Below are 6611 nucleotides of genomic sequence, written 5' to 3'. Positions count from 1 at the left end.
CTACTAGATATCAAAAGATATTTTAAAGTAACAGTAATTAAAATAGTCCTGATTGGCATAGAAATGGACAAATTGACCAGTACAATATTAAGTCTAGAAATAGACCCATGCATTGCAAATCCGTGAGGTAAGGAATGACTAATAATAATAGCTGTTTAGGACATTTAGATAGGCATTTGAGAAAAACTAAAAGGTTAGAGTCGCATCTTATAAATCCAAATAAAATCCAGATAGGTTGAATATATACATATAAAACAAAAATAAAATATTTTTATAATTTGGGAATAGGTGGTGAGTGAGAAAGCTTTTCAAACCAAGATACAAAGCTCAGGAGCTTAAAGAAAAATTTTGACAATTAAACTACATTAAATTTCAAAATTCTGTATGATAAAAGTTAGTATAAAAAACAATTTAAAATAAGTGAAAGTGAGGGTATGGATTAACAATTCCAAAACTGCATACTAGGCTTGAATAAATAAGTCATTGGTTGGAAGATGGTGGGAACCAGGTTCTCATAATTGGAGAGAGATAAGCAATAAGATTAGGCTAGAGTTAGCCCTCCTGTGGTACTGGATTAGAGTCTAAGACATCTGTATGGACTCATGCATATATATATATGTGTATATACATGGGTATCATACATAATAAAGTATCTAACTCTGTCTGCTGAGAGCCCCCCAAAATGACACCCCAGTAGCAATGAGCACACTAAGCACCCAGATCTTGGTTTCTAAATATCATTCTCTCATTAAAAGAATCACAGCTCCATGAAGAACTGGTTAATTCTAGGGCTGGAACAGGGAAAATACAAGATTCGCCTGGAATATCTTGTAGTTCCATAAATCAAGGAAATGTTTTTTGTTTTTGTTTTTAAACAAAAACAAAAACAAAAACCTAAGGATGGTTTGTCAAAGGTATACCAGAGCCAATCTGCAAGAGCTCTTAATGGCCAAATCTGCATAATTTGACTAAGAAATTAAATAAATAACATGATATTGGATTACTACCCAAAGTATAAAATAAATACTTAAGTCCAAAAGGTAGACGTATAGAACGATGGAATAGAACTGAGAGTCCAGAAATGAATCCATATGCCTATAGTCAATTGATTTCAACAACGGTGCCAAGACCATTCAATAGGGAAAAAAATAATAGTCTTTCCAACAAACGGTGTTGGGATAACTGGATCTTCAAACATAAAAGAATGAATTTGAAACCCTAACTTGTACTACATACAAAACTCAAGTCAAAATGTATTAAAGACCTAATGTATCAAAGAGCTAAATTTATAGAACTCTTAGAAGGAAATAAAGGTACAAATCCTCATGACTTTGGATTAAGTAACAGCTTCTTAGATCCTTAGCTATCACACCCAAAACGAAAGTGATGACAACAAAAAAGATACATTTGGACTTCATCAAAAGTTTAAACTTTTGTGTATCAAAGGGTACTGTCAAAAAGTGAAAAGATTCATAGAATGACAGAAAATATTTTCAAATCACATATTTGATAAGGGTCTAATATCTAGAATATGTAAAGAACTCTTACAACTCAACAATAAAATGCCAACTCAATTTAAAAAAGGACAAAGGATTTGAATTGATATCTCTCCAAAGCTGATAGACAAACAGCCTGTAAGCACATGGAAAGATTCTCAATATCATTAATCATTAGGAAAATGCATATCAAAACTACAATATCACTTCACACCCACGAGGATGGAACAAAACATAAACAAACCCCCAAAACAAAACATAAACAAACCCCAAAACAGAAATTAGCAAGTGTTGGCAAGGACGTGATAAACATCTATACACTGTAAAGTGACACAGACACTTCGGAAAACAGTTCGGCAGTTCCTCAAAGAGTTAAACACACAGTTACCATGTGACCAGCAACTCCACTTCTAGGTCTGTACCTAAGAAAATTGAAAACACATGTTCAAACAAAGACTTGTACACCAATATTCATAGCAGCATTAGTTATAGTAGCTAAAAAGTGGAAACAACACAAAGGTTTATCAACAGCCTAATGGATAAACAAAATGTGGTATATTCCTACAATGGAATATTATTCAGCCATAAAAGGAATGAAGTACTGATACATGTTACAACATGGATAAACTTTGAAAACATTATATTATTGAAAGAAGTCAGACGCAAAGTAAGACATATTATGTGATCCTATTTATATGAAATGTCCAGAATAGGCAAATTAATAGAGACGGAAAGTAGATTTGGGGAACAGGGGAAGAGAGAAATGGGGAGTAATCGCTAATATATAGTTTCTTTCAAGGTGATGGAAATGTTCTGAAATTAGCGAGTGACTGTTAATATACAAAATCCACTGAATTGTACTTTTAAAAGATGAATTTTATGTTGTGAGTTGTATTGCAATCAAAAATTACAAAAAGAAGAAAATAGGTATACACACATACACGTGAGTTCATAGTAACATAAATAAATGATTTAAATAAATCAAAGATGAAGAGACAAAACTTCCTTATAGAAAAATTTCAAATAATATATTTAGTTACCCTTTCTAGGAGGTAAAGCTTAACCTCCCTCCTCTTCCTGTCAGCGTCTTAAGTGTGGGCTGCAATTAGTGACTTGCTTCTAGCAAATAGAACATGGAAAGGGATAAGTAGTGACTTTACAGTCAAGAAACCTGGCAGACACTGCCATACCCACATGATCAAGTTTCGTATCACTAGTGATGTCATGTGGACATCACAGAACCTCCGACAGATGAGGAGGAGGATGCTTCACTTCTGTAGCATTCTTTCATAGAACCCATAAGCCCAGTCTAATCAAGAGAAAAACATCAGACAAATGCAAATTGAAGGCCATTCTATAAATTGCCTGCCCAGGACTCCTCAAAACTGTTAAAGATATGAAAAACAAGAAAAGACTGAGAAACCGTCACAGACCAGAGGAGACTATGACAACTAAATGCAATGTGGGATCCTCGACTGGATCCTGGAACAGAAAGAGAATGTTAATGGAAAAACTGGTGAAATCCTAATGAAGTCTGGGTTTAGTTAATACAGATGTGCAGATGTTGGTTTTTAAAATGTTCACAAATGTGCATAGTAATATAAGATGTTAACAATAGAAAAATAGGTAAGGGGTACACAAGAACCCTGTACCATTTTGCACTTTTCTTTGAACTTAAAATTCTTCCAAAATAAGAAATTTATTCAAAAAAGGGAAAGATTGGGAGAAAATATTTGCTCAGATATAACAAACACATGTGCAGTTAGCATCAATTGGATCAATGGGTCGAGGACATGTAACAGACCCCACCTCTTGACAATATTCATTTCCCCTGCTGACTTCCTGTGGAAGGGGAATCCGCTCAAATCCACTCAAATGGTGTTGTAGACCCCTTGATCGCCTCCCCTCATCGCGCAGCTCCATTTATCTTTTTATTCCTGCATATGGTCAGTTCATTCAGCAAAATTTACTGTGTTTTTTGGGGCAGAAACTCTTCTAGACAATGAAGATAAAGATGTAAACAAAATCCCTGCTCTCATGGAGCTTACAGAGAATGAAGCATAGTTGGTCTAAACCAGACATCAATAAATCTTCCTTCTTCGGCCATAATTGGTTTGGAAGTAGTCATGTGATTGAGTTCTGGGCAATAAGATGTAAGAGGAGGTAATAGAAAGAGATAATTTTAAATAGTAATTTATATAATTTTGAAAATATTTTCCACAATTTTAGGAAAATAAATCTGTAAACATAAACAAATATGGACATCATGAGCTTCTACGAAAGGGACAGATTTGGCTTGTACAGGCCTTTAAAGGGCTCTGCCTTTGCCTCTTCCTCCTGCCTGGAAAGTGGATGTGATGTCTGGAAGTGAAGCAGCTGTCCTGTGCCTATGAAATGACAAGTATGCCAGGGATGACAGAACAGAAAGACAGAAAGTGCCTGGGTCAGTGCTGCTCACCTGCTCTAGTCCAGTATTACTGAGGCTTAAACCTCCAGAATTCTTGTGTCGACGCCCCCAAACCAAAACAAAATACCAAAAAACCCCTACCCTACTCTTTATTGCACTGATAAGCCATTTTCGATTATTTGCAGCTCAACTTATTTCTAACTGATAAATATATCAAAGGCAGTTTCTTGAGAATAACCGTAAGTGGTTAATGGGATACAAAAAGATGATTCTGCTTAATGGAAATTGGCAATTGCAAATTAACACATCACTTCTCCCACCCCGGTTTGACAGTCTTACTGAGCCTGTGGAGAAACAGGCATTCTCCTCAGTCGTTGCAAAGGATATCAACCAGCAGAGCCTTTTTGCATTATCTGGCAAAATATAAAATGTGTACTTTTACCTAGTGATTCTGCTTCTAAGAATTACTAGAAGTCTTATAGAAATATGCGTACACTTGTACAGAGATATCGAAGATGGTTGCTTCAGCAGTTTTTGTGAAAGTTAGCAAGTGAAAGCAAGAGAAAGAACGAGGAGATGGGTACATTCAGGCCTAGTCACACTATGTGGTCATTAAAAAGACTGAGAACATTATGCAGAAGGCAAATCTATTTGTAAAAACGTTTCCATATTTTCCCATATTCATTTCATATTTTTAAAAAAGAAGTTAGACATCATAGATAAAGTAAAAAAAAAAAAATTGTGTATCCTAGGGGATTTCATTTTTGTTTTCCCTCTCCAGAGATAGCTACTATGCTGAATTTGGTGTTTATTCTTCTCATGAATGTTTTCAAATGTTAAATTGTATTGTACTGCTAGCATTCTTCAATGGCTTTTTTTATTCAATAACTTTTAAAACATTTATTCATTTAGATATAGTTCATTTTACTTCTGTATAATATTCTATTAGATTAATATAGCAGAATTTATTCTCCTATTAATGGGCATTTAGGTTCTTTCTAATTTTTCATAATTAAAAACAATGCTAGAATGAACAATCTTATGCCTCCTTATGCACATGTGGATGTATTTCACCATGGAATATTTTTAGAAGCAGAATGCTGAGTCTTGGGATATACACGCCTTTAACTTAGGATATACACATAAGACTGTCAACCCGCAATACATTGTTTAAAAACCTTAGGGCTAGATGTGTTCCAGAATAAGACTATTTGGATTTTAGAAAGGCAATATGGAGTAAATGCCATATATAACACTCTCAGCAGAGTTTGGGGAAGTGTTCCGGAATCAAATATGTTACTTATTCTGTGGTGAGAAGAAGAAATATACATGTCAAGTGAGATAAAGAAAGATAATGAATAGCTTCGCGTCAGGCCAGGGTTTGCCGCCGCATGAGTTAAGAAAAAGCTTTTGGTTTTCAGAGCTTTCTGGATTTCTGAATTGCAGATAAAGGATTTAGATCTCCACCACCAAACTGCTTTCTAAAGTAGCTGTATTAATTTATCTTTCTGTCATCGTTTCTCCATATCTTCACCAATATCTGGTAATATTAGACTTCAAGATTTTTGCCAGTCTGATGATAGCTGTTTACGTATTACTTCTGTAATTAAAACAAAAAGAAAATATAGAACATGGAAGGAAAGATGTCATTTATAACAGTAACGAAAACATAAAACATCCATAATTATACTGAATAAAAAATGTGGAAATTCTAATGTTTACACTTCTGTTTTTAAAAAGATCTAAAAAGGAATGCATTTACACCAACGTTTTCAATGCAGTTTACATTTTCCCTGACAGGGAAGGCATTGTGATTGGTGGAAGTGAACACATGAGTACACACTGAAGCTCCAAAAACACAGAGAGCGGCCGGAGGCTGGCATAAGTTTGAGGAAGAGCAGATTTCTAATTATTGAAGAAGTAAAAATCCCAGCTGTTGCTGTCGGCTGCGCTACTGCACTGGACACTTCATGGCACCCGTCTCTGTCATTCTGGATTCGGGGATGTGAACGACTGTCCTAACCCCACTGGCCATTTGGGTTGCGCAAGTGAGTGTCCTTTCTCTTTCAGAGCCAGAGAGAGTTCAGTCTCTCATTTAACCAGCAAAAATTTTGTTCAGACGCTTAGTAAGCAATCCAATTAAAAACCTAAATCAAAAGCAGCAACCCCTTTTTTCCCCCTGGATTATCTCAACTCTTACCCACCTCGAGGACTTTCTAAGAACAGCTCAAATAAAGTCATGGCCTGCCACTTAAAGCAAGGAGGCCCAGAATTCCAAGAGAAACTCGCCCCACTCCACCCGATGCAACGCGGGGAGCCAGTGGGGCTCGTTGGGCCACTGCTGGTACCTACCACCGTGCCCTTCGGAATCCTGTTGTTCTACACCAAGGAAACGTCAATGTAAGAACGTCCAGACCTGTAGAGAACTTTCAAAAGAGCTTATCTGAGCCAAACGGATGACATACGCCGGGGAGCATGATCTCAAACGCTCCCCCTAATTTTATTTTTAAAGACATAATATATGGGTAGCCATTTCCTACAAGAGGAAATACAAATGACCAACAAACAATACAAACAGATGCTTAAGCTCACTATGAGAGAAATGTAAATAAAACAAAGGGAAATCATTTTTTTACTTAAAAGATTGGCAAGAATAAAAATATTGATATTACTTAGGGCTGAGGATATATAGAGAAACACTCATATTC

Source organism: Pteropus alecto, unplaced genomic scaffold (genome assembly GCF_000325575.1).
Source record: "Pteropus alecto unplaced genomic scaffold, ASM32557v1 scaffold131, whole genome shotgun sequence".
Classification (NCBI taxonomy): Eukaryota; Metazoa; Chordata; class Mammalia; order Chiroptera; family Pteropodidae; genus Pteropus; species Pteropus alecto.
This window is presented reverse-complemented; position numbering follows the sequence as displayed.